The 16,130-nt window shown below is 31.2% G+C and overlaps 1 long non-coding RNA gene across 1 annotated transcript; it reads right to left on the bottom strand.

Annotated features, from left to right (window-relative positions):
- Positions 1 to 11,482: 11,482 nt before the first annotated feature.
- On the bottom strand, positions 11,483 to 13,685 carry LOC148240297 (uncharacterized). The gene is made up of 3 exons (XR_015816543.1): positions 12,986 to 13,685; positions 12,647 to 12,743; positions 11,483 to 11,678 (listed from the first exon to the last, which is right to left on the bottom strand). It is a non-coding gene; the product is annotated as an uncharacterized LOC148240297 (long non-coding RNA).
- Between the last annotated feature and the right edge of the window lie 2,445 nt (positions 13,686 to 16,130).

The following is a 16,130-nucleotide window of genomic DNA, read 5'->3' as shown; positions in this document are numbered from 1 at the left end:
TGTAAGAAACTTTTATACAGAAGTCATCTTTTTATTGAATTCAACACATCTTAAGAAAAGAAAGACAATAGAAAGTTAGAGCTATATACCGTTCTGATATGATGCAGTCATATCGTGCTTGAGAGACCCCTTGGAGATGACCTTAATTATCTGACTCACTTCTTCTCTTTATCTAACTATTATACACAAAAAATTGTAATTTTAGTTGATGGAAGACACCTTGAAAGAGAAATTTGTGCTCCTTTTATAGATGAGAGGAGAGGCCAAAACACATTCAAGGTAATTGAATGTGTTGATAACCGTTTTTATTATTGTAGATTAATACCCATAAAATACAATAATTCTATAATTTATTTGAAGGTTACCGACTCCATCAATTTACTTTTTTTTTTTATAACGCTTATCTATTATTTTAGGTGTCCTTTAAGTTGGCTTCAACCATTATAAGTGGATGAAAAAATAAAACACTAAGTTAATGGGCCATCCACTTAATTGCTGAAATTAACATTCTCTCACTTGACCCATAAAACTGATTATGAATACTATAATATATATACATTTTATACTAAAATATATTTATTAATAAAATAAATTTGATACGTGATTGTAATAAAATCAGCCAACAAGCCTAAAATTACTATACTATAATACTGAAATAACTTAGATTATAAATGTGAATTATAACGGTCACATGACTTTAATGTCACATTTTCTTCTATGCACCACACACCAATAACCTTTACTAATTCAATCCATAATTCCAAAATAGCCTCTATAATTTGTCTTCTCAAGACATTCCTTGTTTATTAAATGCTACATTGTGCACCCATGATTAAAAATAAAAATAACATAAATAGACTTTAATGCACAAAATGTCAATTATTCAATCACAAAAATATCCATTGTCATATTATAAATTACTCAAAAGACCTAACCTTACAACTTGTTCTGCATACATCTTTGGAGGTAGCCCTTTAGACAATGGATCAACAATCATAAGTGTGGTACTAATATTTTTAATCGACTCTTGTTGTTTCTAGACTCTTTCTCTAACAATTAAATACTTTAAATCTAGGTGTTTGGATCCACTATAATATTTAGCATTCTTAGAAAAGAAAACAGCTGTAGTATTATCACAAAATATTCTCAGTGGCTTGGCAATAGAGTCAACAACACCAAGTCCTGAAATGAAATTCTGCAACCGCAAAACATGACTTGAGGCTTCAAAACATACTATAAACTTAGCCTCTATTGTGGATGAGGCAGTAATAGACTGTTTTACACTCTTCCACAAAATTGCCCCATTTGCTAGCATAAAGACAAAATCTGAAGTAGACTTTAAGCTATCACAGCAACCACCATAATCTGAGTCTGAGAATCCAATCACCTCTAATTGTTCTCATCTTTTATATATGAGCATATAATCTTTTATCCCTTGAAGATATCTCATAACCTTCTTTGCAGCTTTTTAGTGTTCAATTCTTGGATCACTTTGATATCTTCTTAGTATACCAATAGCATAGCTGATATTTGGTCTAGTATAGGTTTAAGCGTACATCAAACTTCCCACAACAGATGCATACGGAATGTTCATCATTTGTTCTCTTTCTAAGTCATTTCTTGGGCACTGACTTTTACTTAATTTGTCACTCTTAAGAATACGTGCAACAATTGCTGGACATAACTGCATATTGAATCTCTCCAAAACTCTGTTAATATATCCTTTCTGAGACAAACCTAACAATCCTCAAGAACGATCTCTGAAGATTTCTATTCTAATAACATAAGTTGCCTCACCCATATTAACCATATGAATGTTTTTAGAGAGATATTTCTTAGTTTCGTATAACAAACCAAGATCACTACTAGCTAGCAAAATGTCATCTACATATAGTATCATAAATATAAACTTGCTCCCATTAATTTTCATATATATACACTGATCAACAGTGTTTTCTTTAAATTCAAAAGATGTATTGGTATCATTAAACTTTATATACCATTATCTCGAAGCTTGTTTAAGACAATAAATAGATTTCTTTAATTTGCAAACTATGTTTTTTTTTTCCTTTCGTTACGAACCCTTCAGGTTGATCCATATAGATATCTTCATCAAAATTCTCATTCAAGAAAGCAGTTTTCACATCCATTTGATGTAACTCTAATCAAAATGTGCTACAAATGACATAATGATTCTAAGAGAATTCTTTTTAAAAACTAGAGAGAAGGTATCTCTATAATCTATAACTTCCTTTTGAGTAAAACCTTTGGCCACTAGTCTACCTTTAAATAGTTCGATACTATCTTTAGCATCACGTTTGGTCTTGAAGACCCATTTACAATCGACACTCTTACAATTATTTGGCAATTTGATAAGATCCCAAACATCATTATGGTCTATAAACTTTAACTTTTCTTTCATAGCTTCTACCCATTTATTAGATTCATCACTTTCCATGGCTTGTGAAAACGTAATCGAATATGTTCTTATCCCAATATGAAAATCAGATTCTTGTAGATATACTACATAATCATATGATATAGTAGATTTTTTTCTATTTGAGATCTTCTCAAAGGTATTAATTGAGGTTGTTCTATAACATTTTCAATGACGACATCTTCTTGTGGTAATGAACCATTTCTATTATGTAGCTCATTTTTTGTAACTTGTTGAGAAGGATGAGTGAGAGTTGTTTCTTGAGGCAAAAATGGTGGTGGGATATCCACTTTTATTTCCTCAATATCTAGTTTTCTTGGTTCAGTCCCATTGATTTCGTCATTTTTTAAGAATCTGGCATTAACGGTTTTAATTATTCTCGTACCATAGTTAGGATAGTAAAATCTATACCCTTTGGACTTATTGGATAACCAATAAAATATCCAGATATTGTCCTTGAATCTACCTTTTCTCATGAGGATTTAAGATTCTTGCCTCAGTTGGATAACCCCATATATGTAAACCTCTTAAACTTTGTTTTCTACCAGTCCACAACTCAAAAGGAGTTGCAGATATTGCCTTACTAGGAACTCTGTTCAAGATATACATTGTGGTCTTTAAGGCTTCACCCCATAAAGAAATAGGTACAGAAGAGTAACTCATCATACTCCTACCCATTTCTATTAAAGTACGATTACGCCTTTCAGCAACACCATTCTGCTATGGCGTACATGGCATTGTGTACTAAGCACGAATTCCATGATTTTATAGGAATTTGGCACATAGACTAGGATTTTATCCTGACTCATCATATCTACCATAAAATTCACCGCCTTGGTCAGATCTCATAACCTTAACGTTTTTATCTAATTGTCTCTCAACTTTTGTAATGTACACTTTAAAGATGGCATTGGCTTGAGACTTATTATGCATTAGATATACATAATCATATCGAGATAGATCATCTATAAAGGTGATAAAATATCTCTTTCTAGTGAAACAAGGAATGGAGAGTGGTCCGTAAATATCTGTACGAATTATCTCAAGAAGCTCATTACTTCTTGTGGCACTTTTCTTTGTATGTTTAGTTTGCTTTCCTTTTATGCAATCTATACATACTTGAAAATTAGTGAAGTCAATATTTTGTAAAATTTCATCATTCACTAATCGATCAATTCTTCCCTAGAGCTATGCCCTAGCTTTTTATATCACAAGAATGAACAATTTTCATTAATTATGCCACGTTTTGATCTAGTATTTGAATACAAGGTAACTAAAGCTTGTGCAAATTCATTATTCAAGCAAATTTTATATAAACCATCATATAAAATACCATAACTAATTGTCATTGAATTAAACACTAAACTTACTTTTCCATAACAAAAATAAACTGAATATCCAACAACATCTAATTTGGATAATGAAATTAAATTTCTAGAAATTGAAGGAACATAAAAAGTGTTAAAAAGATCCATGTGATGACTAGTCTCTAATAGCAAGTGATAGGTACTTACAACAACCACTTTTATTTTGAGATGGTTTCCCATATAGAGGAACTTTTCACTTTCTTTCGGTTTTCGGGTTATAAGAAGTCCCTACATTAAATTAGTAAAATGAGTTATGGCTCCAGAATCAATACACCAAGTATTAGAAGGAACCTTGACAAGATTTGATTCATAACATACAAAAGAAAGATTACCTCTCTTTTTGAACCAAGCCTTACGCTTAATACATTCTTTTTTCACATGACCTTTCTTGTCACTAAAGTAGCAATTCAGAGTAAATTTTCCATCATCACTCTGGTTATTCTCCCTAGGTCTACTCTGTTTCTTTGGTGGAATGTTCTTTACTTTTTTAGATTTGCCTTTATTCTTCATAACTCCATGAGTAACTCCAAGGACAAAGTTATGTCCATCTTGCTTTAATCTCATCTCCTCGTGAATACACTTGTTAGTAAGCTCATTCACATTACACTATTCATTATTAGTGTCATAGTGAATTTTGAATGGAGCAAACTACGAAGGAAGTGAGTTAAGGAGAAATTGAAATAAGAATGACTCATCTATGTTCATGCCCAATGCCTTAAGTGTTGTAGCCTTTTCAGCCATGTTCAAAATGTGTTGTTGAATTCCTTTCTGTCCATTATATTTCATGGTGGTCAATTCAGCCATCAATGTGCCTATAAGAGACTTATCAGTGCATTTGAAACACTCCTCCACAGATTTCAAAAATTATGAGGTTATCTAAGTTTGAGGGAGGGAAGTGTTGATGTTAGCGGTAATGGTCATTCTCATAAACATAAGACTGAGTTTGTTTGACCTTGTCCAGGCTTTGAATTGTTCCTTCTGGTCTACAATACTATCATCGGTAGCTTCAGGAGGTTCTTCAATTATCAAAGCCAGATCAAGATCTAATAACTCCAGTGAAAATTGGACCCTTTCATACCACTCCGCAAAATTTGACCCATTAAAATTTGTCATTCCAGATGCAAAAGAATAAAGTGAAGTGGAAACTGTAAAAAATATAACAATGCTCACAGTAAGACCTCAAGTATATTTATAATATTAAATGTATAAATGATGAACTATTGATATCACTATAGTTTTTTCTTTGGACAAAATGCTGGCATATCTAGTGTTCACTCAAAGAGGCTTAAAATATTTAATATTTTGTATAATTTACATGTTACCTTTGGGTATCCATCTAAATAACTACAAAATAAACTATCAGTTCATAATTAGTAGAAAGTGATTGTCCTTTAGGTTAGTCTCAATCTTATAATTATAAAAAATATATATCATTCCTTCATAAGTCTCCCTTAATTCTTTAATGTAGTTTAACTAACATAAGACTCATCAACCTGGGTTACTTTGGTAACTCGTCATGTTAATAAATCTTAAGTCATAAAACTACGAAATCATTATTTATATAAAATATACATATATATTTACATTTATGAAATTAATTAACATATATATATATATATAAAATTTAGTGTAATAGATATATATATATATATAAAATGTTAGTGTAATAATATATATATATAAATTGTTAATGCAATAATATATATATATACTATTAATACAATAATATATAAATAAACTGTTAGAGTAATAATATATATACTGTTAATATAATAATATATAAATAAACTATTAGAGCAATAATATATATATATATATACTGTTAATACAGTAATATATAAATAAATTATTAGAGTAATAATATATATATAAACTGTTAGTATAAAAGTATATATATAAATATAAACTGTTAGTATAATATATATATATATATAATGTTAGTGTAATAATATATATATGTATAAACTGTTAATAATGGTATAAACTCTTAGTAGAATTCTAAGATGTGTGAATCCAACCTCGCTGTAATACCAAATGTAAGAAACTTTTATGCAAAAATTATCTTTTTATTGAATTTAACATATCTTAAGAAAAAAAAACAGCAGAAAGTTAGAGCTACATACCGTTCTAAGATGATGCAGTCATAGCGTGATTGAGAGACCCTTTGGAGATGACCTTAATTCTCTGACTCACTTTTTCTCTCTATCTAACTATTATGAACAAATCTTTATGATTTTAGTTGATGAAAGACACTTTGAAAGAGGAATTTGTGCTCTTTTCATAGATGAGATGAGAGGTCAAAGCACATTTAAGGTAATCGAATGTGTTGATAACCGTTTCAATTATTATAAATTAATACCCATAAAATACAATAATTCTATAATTTATATTAAAGTTACCCACTCCATCAAGGTACCTTTTCTTTTATAATGGTAATATATTATTTTGGGTATCCTTTAAGTTGGCTTCAACCGTTATAAATGGATGAGAAAATAAAATACTAGATTAGTGGGTCATCCACTTAATTGCTGAAATTAACAGTATAAAATTAGAAACTTCCATAACAACCATTGTAAAAAGAGACAACCCTTCATGAGTCCATAAGAGAGAAACCCTTTTTGTAAAAAGATATGACTCTTGGTGAGTATATAAGGAAGAAAAAATTATTTATGTTGACTTAAGAAAGCATACAACATTCAGAAAGAAAAATATTACCATTCTCTCTCTCATGTTGAGTTAAACCATAAACAAACTTGGGGTGTGAAGATTATCTAGAACTCTAGTAGTATCTGAGAGAAAATAAAAAACATCAAATATTAAGGATCGTGGGCAGAAAAGCAAGCATCTTGTCCTATTGCTTCCACATTAAGGTTAATCCTAATATTTTAACAAATACAAAAACACAACTTAAGTGGCTCAAATCATACTAGTGTCAAATTGAACATACCCAAGAATGAAGCTTTGTGTGACAACTAAAATTTTAATCAAATGGAGACAAGAGAAATGCAATATTTTTATACTTATTGTAAAATCCTAAAAGATACTATGTTTTATGTCACCCAACTACAATAATTAATTCTGTAAATTCCCAAATAAGTCTTTTAATTCAAAGTTCTAGTTGAATTTCTTAAGTTAGGATTAACAAAAAAAAAATTTAATTATACTAATACATATCAAAAGAATATATAGTAAAAAAGTGAGGTGTCAATGTCAACGGTTTTAAGAGAATTGAAAAAATATTTCAAAAGCTTAATGAATATTCCTTTTTGGTGACTAAAATATATGTGGTCCATATGGTGCTTGAATGGTGTTAGTCAAAGTAGTGATTTTTGCTATGTTTTATTGGAAGTAATTAAGTGCGATTATTAGTACTTGTCTTTGCTATCAAATTATCTTTATTCATAGGTATTAAACTAATTACAAGTTACGATTTCCATATGTTGATGTATTCGGGTAATACAGTTGAAATGTCAGTGTAGGTGTTAACAACGATAAATAATTTCCTTTGCTTATTTACCCATCAAAATGGACAACACTTTTTTAAAATATTGCACCAAAGATGTGCATGGCTTTTCTGTATTTCAAGTGGTGAGAAAATAATCCAAATTTCATAATTTGACAACCACACAAGAACTTAGTTAGGACCTTTAAAGAATGAAAATTTTCCATTCCCATAAGTATCGATATTTTAGCAAACTTTAACAATACTTCGATTAATCAAAATTTTAAATCAAATGTTAATTCGTTTATAATCTAATAAAATTTTGACTAATAGTTTCAGGAGTGTCAAAGGGTTGTATTTAAGAATACACTATTTTGAATGGCTTGGAAGTCAAAATAAAAATGCATATGAAACATAAGTTGTAAGAATAACACGATAATAAGAAAATTTATTGTGTTTACATCATAAAAGGGGCAAATGTGGTGGACTTGCTTTTTATGTTTTTTTATTTTGTAGACTAACCTGATAAATTTAAACCTGATTGATGGAATTAGTTTTCCTTTGAGAATAGTGAAACTATTCATGTCGATGCATATGTCTGAATTAGATCCAAAGAAAGACATAATTTTATTAGTTTAAAGATTTAACTGTATATAACATTAGATAGATCAATACGATGTATAAATTTGAAGTCCTAATGCTTTTCTCTACCTTCTCCACTGGAAGGAGAACCTTTTGGATAGGGTGAAGGTTTAAATCCATTGTTTAAAGTATCATCATCAATGCATTGGCATTGATTATTTTTGCAATGAACATGACCATAGGAGCACTTAACATGGCCACAATCTTTATTGCTTAAACAAGCTCTGTCAGTTCTTAATATGGTACCTATGTACAAAGAATTGATGGAATTTTTAGATCAATAAAATAATACATTAATATTATAATAATAACCCAATAATGTGTTTAAACGTACATAAATAAAAACTAAGCATGAATTACAAAAAAAAAGTTGTTAAATAAAAATATTCATCTTAATTTATATATAAAATTAATTTTGGATATGAATTTTTGATTGGATTGAATTATATTTTTTAATTATGGATATGAATTTTGGATTGAATTGGATTATATTTTTAACTTTGAATATTAATTTTGGATTGATTATAGTTTCTTTATAAGTGGTAACTATAAGAAAGAGTTAAAGGAAGTGAATAAAATAAGATATATTTAGATATAGAAAAATATCTCAAATGGATTTTATGAAATAGATTTAATTAGGTTAATAAAAAGAATTTTGAACACAAAATATCATATCTATATATTCATATATGAGTTTGTTTGTTTTTTTTTTTGAAAGGAGATAAGTAATCCGAAAAAATAGAAGTTTTTTCTTTCTCATTTCAACAAAAAGTTATGAACTATAATATTATAAAATATTTAATTAAGTAGACAACAATGAGAATCTAAATCATTAAAGATTTTCTCAATTATAAAAAATCATGACACCATAGAAGAAAAAGATAAAAATCGAAATAAATAAGAAATAAAATAGAGAAAAAGAATTGAAACAATTTTTTTTTATCCAACACGAAATAATATTTTTGAAGATATTAAAATTATTGCAAATTTTTTGTGTGAAAATTCACCAACTTATGACTTTTCGAATTAAACATAACTTATGTTTGTGAACCAAGAATAAATGGTTTCATCTGTAGGTGAGGACCCTATTTAGTAGACTTGTAAATGAGGGTGGGTGTTACTCATTCTTCATGTCTTTGACAATATCAAATAGGTTGTGGTAAACATGGTTTGCGTATAAATGGTGAAGCTAACAGGCTTAACCTTAACTCTATGGAGTTGCCGAAAAGGATAGAGAAAAAAGGAGCAAAAAACCTCACTTCACCTACTTATCCTTCTAATCCTCGAGTTTCAGCAAAGAACTAGACTTATTAAGAAAGATATTTATAAAATTGGCCATGTCAATCACATGAATAATTTCTGTCTGGTGCTATAATTACTCAGAGATATAATATCCAAAAAATTTAGTATTAGTTTTCTACATTTTTTTTCTCCATTTCTTTATAATTTTTGTATTTAATTTTCTCAATGATAATACGTTTAAAAATTTCACATAAAATGCATTTAAACATTTTGAAAATCATTGTACCACTAATTATAAGAAAAAATCGTTCTTTAAAGGGATGGGTCCATTTAAACTTACGCTAAATCTCTCTATGGTCCAAGTCATTGCTCTGAAACAAGTCACTTCTAAATTCTCATTCTACTTAAAAATTTAACTGTGTCTATATTACAATTAAATGATCATCAATATAGCTAAAAACCTTAAATTATATGTAGATATTAGATGCAAACCCAATTGAAAATGGCCTCAATAAAGTTTTTTGGTTAATATCAAAGTCATATAGGGCATTCTAAATTATTGTATAAGGAATGTAAACCCTAACTCTATTAATCGCTTCCGCATTAAATTTATGAATTTATTTTCCTTCTAGTTCTTGGTCCTTACATTATTTGTAAAATCAACATGATCATAGGAGCACGTAACATGGCCGCAATGATATTTGTATACAGAGAGTCAACGGAATTTTCAAGTGAGTAAGATAATACAATTACATTAGAGTTGTAACCCAAATACGTGTTTAAACGGACACAAAAAAGAACTAAGCATGACTTCCTAAAAAAATAGTTGTACTCTGCACTCAACTTGATGACTAAAACTCATATGAGTTGATCATAATGAAAGCAACGAATTCTACATTCAGAGAAGTCTTTCCCATATCTAACTATTTTAAAAACTATTCAATTTGTATTATTGTTATGTTTGAGTTGACTTGAAATTAAATTTATTTATAGAACTAACATCTTCATATCTAGAAGGTGTTAAATAAGAATATTAACCATAAATTTAAACATAAAGTTAATTTTGGATATGAATTTTTGATTGGATTAGATAATAATTTTTAATTATGGATGTGAATTTTGGATTCAATTGGATTTCCTTTTTTAATCCTTGGTATGAATTTTAAACTAGATTATATTTTCTTTATAAGTGATAAGAAGACCAGTGTTTCATAGTCGTACCAAACATATCGACATCAAACATCATTACATTTGTGACTTAAAAGATAAAGAGATTGTGGTCGAGTACTATACATCTGAAGATCAAATTGCAGATATTTTCACAAAGCCACTTAAAACAGATATATTTATCAAGTTAAAGAAGATGTTGGGATTAGTTAAATCAATTTAAGGAAGGATGCTGGACAATTAAACTTTATTTAATGTTGGAAATTAAGATTTAAATTGATTTATAATAGAGAGGTGAAGGTGAAGCGACAACAATAGAGAGATTAAATGAACGACAATAATAAAGAAGGTGAAGGTAAAATGACAGCCTTTCTACTTATATAAATAGCTTTAGAAAAATAGAAAAATAGACAAGTGCGAGGAAAATAAAAATATTTGGGACATGAGGTGAAAAAAATTAAATTAGAATTATTAGCTTCAACAAGATAATACATAACGAGTTTGGAGTATGAGATTTTATGTTGTGAGTGTTGTAAAATTTATTTTTCTATTAATAAAATATTGAGTATTTTTTTAATTTAGAAATTTATTCTTTAGGCAATTATAACAAAAGTAAATTGCCAACAGTCATTTTTGTGTGGTCTAAATTGCTCAAAAATATAATATCTAAAGAATTTAGTTTTAGTTTTTTACTTTTTTTTTCCTCCATTTTTTTTTAGTTTTTGTATCTAGTTTCCTTAATAACAATAATTTTAGTTCTAGCTAACCACTAGCCTACCTCAGAAAGGTACTTATAAATTAACCAAGCCAACATGATGAGGCATTTTTGTTCTGTGTTACAATGGGTCGGAAATAGTACTATAGAGAATGTCATTTTAATTTTCTAAACATTCTTCTATATTTCTTTCCAAGCTTTCAAATTTACCCTTCATAATATTAACATTCTTACTTTTGACGTAAAATATCACTTTACTCCTTGAAAGAGTCAATACATGATTAGTTTTAAGAAAAAATTCATTCCCTAGAGATATAAATCAGTTCAATGTCTGGTTAAATCTTTTGTTTTTGGTCCAAATCTTTGCTTTGAAACAAAAATCCTTTTTATTATTTTTGAACTCAAAATAGATTCAACCATTATCTGTAACGGCCCCGGAAATATTAAAAAGAAATGAGTATTTAAATATATCGAATGCGGAAGCGAGATCAAAATTTTAGTTAACATCCCTTACACGAAAAACCAAAAAACGTACTTAAAATATAAAAGATTAAACTAACTAAGAAAGAAACTCGAAAATAAAACTATGCGTATGACTACAGAGTCTCTAGGCATCCCCTTCGTCGTCCTCCTGCGGAACGGGCTCGGGAACCATGTCTTCCTGATCTGAAATGGTTAATTAAGGAGTGAGCTACACTAGCCCAGTAAGAACATCACGATATCTCACCGTCACGGAGATAAAGGTGGGTAGAAAATAAAAATGACCAATGGAGCAAAATTTACAACGAACTCGTTTATTAACATGAAAACCTTTACCATCCACTTACCTCGGTGGAATTTATGAAAACAATATAAGAAAAACAATAACATTATCATAATCATTGAATAATATAAGCTGTAAAACATAACACTTATCACGCCTCTTGAAATTCAATCATTGTACAACATATCTTTTTCTCATTTACCAGCCTACTAGTATCCGTGGGGGTCCATAGGGGTTCCGCTACCCGTTAACCTTTAACATTCATAATCAGTTTCCAGGGCCGTCCCCATACCCCGTCCGGTATGGGCGCCAAAACCATGAACCTCAATACCCCGTCCGGTATGAGGGTGAAACGGGCCGTCCCCATACCCCGTCCGGTATGGGCGCCAAAACCATAAGATCTCCATACCCCGTCCGGCATGTGAGACCACAATCCCGGTAGGGTTCCCTACGGACCCGGTCCGTCCACCATCTCCCAGGATATCTAGTCAGGCTGACCCCCATAATACAATTATCAGTCTACACAATCTTTCATTTTCCTTTTCCTCAGTCAGCATCATCAATTTACATACAAACAAGCAAAACAGTAATTTATGCCGAACATACAATATACAGTATCAGTTTTTCAGTCATTCAACCCATGATTAATAAAAACGTAGTAAATGCGCACAAATCTGTAAAATAAACACATCAATCCTCATTTTGCATTTAAAGCTGTAAACAGGCCAAATAACAGTAAATCACCAATCACACTAGACTCGGGCTCCATTAGCCACCTTAAGCAATTTCACACATTCGTTAATTCAAGAAATACTGTTTTATCATTTTGAACTTTAATACTGTGATAGGAAATAGGGTGAGGGGTCCTTACTTGTTTTCGGGATCCGAATACGATTCACAGTGCGCCTGCAGGCCGTCCCTAATTTTCCCTGAGTTTTTCCCGGGAAACTGAAACACACTAACCGTACCTGCACGTGTTCCAAAAAAATCCAAATTAGGCCCAGGGCCTCTTTCGGCCCAAATCGCAACTCCGGCACGGCGGCTCCGCCGTGCTCCGGCGACGGCGCCGCCGCTGGCGGCGGCGAGTCGCCTCGGGTTGGCTGTTTTCGGCCGTTTTCGGCCGAATTCGGCCACACTCGCATTGGTCCTTGTCAGAAAAGAACCTTAGGGCCCTCGGGGGGCCAAAAAATCACGGAAAAACGGAGCTTACCGGCGGCGGCGCTCTCGGGTGCAGCGGCTCTCCGGCGAGGTTCGTGTTTTGGTGATTCGGCTCCGGTCAACCTGTAGAGAAAAGAATGGTGATCACGGTGATATAAAAATTGCATCGAACGGAGGCCGGGAAGGGCCTCGTCGGAGGCAAAAACCGAGAGGGGGCGCGGCGGCGCCGCTGGGCTTCGGCCGCGTATTCCGGCCGTTTGGCCGGGATTTCGGCTTCGATTTGGCCATAGGAGGAATCAGTGGGGAAAAACGAGTCGGGGGTATGAAATTTACCTCGATCGGCGGTCGGAAATTTCCCCGGTGCGGCGGCGAGTGGCGGCGGGTGGCGGCGGTCGGCCTCTGGTTCGTCTTCTCCGGCGAGCGGCTGGCGGCTAGGGTTTGTGGTCTGGTGTGGGGGTTCTATTTATAACCCCTTGCCTTTTGATCACAGCCGTTCATTTTGTTTTAATCTGGGCCGTTCGTTTTTGATTGAATCTGAGCCGTCCGTGCGATTGAATCTGGGCCGTCCGATCGCGTGATTGATCTGGGCCGTCGGATCGCACCCACGCGGATTGCCAACGTGGCTCCTTTTGGAGTGACGCGGTCTTGCCACGTGGCAGGCCCTGGTTGGTCGGGACTGCTGACCGGGCCTGCTGACGTGGCTGCTGACGTGGCCGCCCTCTTTTTTTTTTTTTTTTTTTTTTTTTTTTTTTTTTTCCTCCTCCTTTCCGGGTGCTACATTATCTCATAACATTCAGTCAATAAGGACCCATTTTAAAATTAAACAATTACATATATAGCTTAAAATCATATATCAAATGTAGGCCTAATTACAAATTATCTTAATTAGTTCTTTGGGTTAATGCCCAAATGCAAGTTAAATGGATAAAATTAGCTTAATGTCCAATTAAAAACATTGCACAGGCTCAAGCTTTGCATCATAAAATATTAATTGAATGGCCGAAATAGAAAAGAGAAAAAAAAAATTGTCTTTACATTAAAGCCCAAATAAATAAGTATAAAAATTAGTTTTTAAAAAACCTTAACTAAATGATCCTAACTCGTATAAAAAGATTACTTAATAAAAAAAATAGTTGTTGATGTCACTAGCCTTAAGAGAATTAAAAATATATATTTTAAAAAATTTAAATAGATTTGTTGCATTGTGACTATGATGGGCCTTCCATATGGTGGTCAAATGCTATTTATCGGTATGTGTAAGATTTGATTTGAAAGAAATTAAGTTGAATATTTAATATTTGTGAAGTTTATAAGTTATATCAAAAAGGTTATATTGGGAAATGTCTTTATTTGAAAGAACTTAAGTTATATATTGTTAGTACTTGTGAAGCTTTTAAGTTATATCAAAAAGGTTATATTGGTAAATGTTTTTGAATTTTTACTTTAATAAAGGAATACATGTGGAAGATTCTTATAAGTTATATAAAAAAGGTTATATTGGGATGTTTTTAAATTTTTAATTTAATAAAGGAATACATGTTGAAGGCTCATTATTTATGTTTTTTCACTCTATAGTTCACCATGCAATGTATTGAAGGGTTTGATGGGATGCATCTCGATTTTGCAATAATAAAATTTTCATATTAACATATAAACTGAAATTGGATTTAAATGAAAATTTGATCTTATTGAGATAAATTTCTATTAGCATAAGATATTGGAGAGATCAATGTGATTAATATATTTGAAATCTTAATTCCCCTCTCCACTACGAGATGCACTTCTAGTAAATGCTAAATGTTCATATCCATTAGCAGAAGTATCATTCTCGCTGCATTGGCATTGATGATTAACACATTGAAAATGACCATGTGAGCACCTAAGATCTCTACAATCCTTATCGCCCGAACAAACTCCCTCAATTGTTAATACAACACCTGTGTAGAAAGAGTCAGTTGAATTTGCAAGTAAATGAATAATCTTATCATCTTAAAAACATAACCCACTATTGCTTTCTTGCATTAACTAGTGAAAATAAAACATGAACAATTCAAAAAACAAAAAACCATCGCCATTTTACTCAATCTAAAGACTAATACTCACATGAAGAAATGATTAGGAAAGCCACCAAGAATGCTGCCTTTAAAGAAGTCTTATCCATATCTAATTGTTTTGAAAACCAATAAAAACTAATGAATTTATTTTGTGTTGATATTTGCATTAAAATATATATGTGGAAAAAAATATCTGATATGGATTTTGATAAATAAATTTTTCTAGGATACATTAAATAATTAAACTTGGCTTAATTAATGTTGGAAATTAAAACTTAAATTAATTAACAATAAAGAGACGAAGGTGAAACGGAAATAGTAAAGAGGAAAACAGTAACAATAAAGAAAGGAAAAGCAAAATGGCAATCTTTCTGTTTATATAACTAGGTTTAGATAGAAGAGAAAATACAAACAAGTGTGAAGAAAAAAAAAAAACAACTGAGGAGTAAAAAAAAAATTAAATGAGATATATTAGCTTTAACAAGTTAATGCATAACCAATTTGGGGTATAAAATTTTGTTTTGTGAATGTTGTAAAATTTGTGTTGTAAAGGCCCAAACCCCTATATGAGATTTAGAGTGTATAGTTCGGTAATCGTAAAATAAACAATACTAAAATTTATTACTTAGTGGAAGAAATTAAAATTTTTAATAGCTACATTCCTTATACGTTTACTTAAAATGCCCAATAGGGTTGTGGGAATGCTTTTGAAACTTAAACGGAAAAAAAAAACAAATATGATTAACCTCTACCCAAAACTAACAAAGCAGAAGAGGTAATTCTTTAACTGATCTCTTGCTGTTCAGGATATGGGTCTGGGTCTTGGTCTTGTTAATAAGAAAGGGGTGAGCTACATTAGCTCAATAAGAATGTCAATACCTTAACACTGATACAAAATATTAAAGGGTTGTAGAGAACATAAAACAACCAATGGAGCCCATTCTTAATGAAACTCGAATGCTAGTGTATTCATTATTCGTTTCGCTGAAAACATTAGCATTTTCTCGACTAACTTGTAACTTCTCAAATTCCATTAATTAAAATAAGAATCAAAATCCCAATCTAATAGTATACATTTTAATAGACATATAACGTTTAACTCCTCACCTTTCCCAAGTTGGATTTCTTACAATGTTCATCTCT

This window comes from Carica papaya, chromosome 9 (assembly GCF_054855325.1).
Source record: "Carica papaya isolate Zhongbai chromosome 9, ASM5485532v1, whole genome shotgun sequence".
In the NCBI taxonomy this organism is placed as follows: Eukaryota; Viridiplantae; Streptophyta; class Magnoliopsida; order Brassicales; family Caricaceae; genus Carica; species Carica papaya.
Note: the sequence above shows the minus strand (reverse complement) of the source record. Positions and strands in the feature narration are given on the sequence as shown.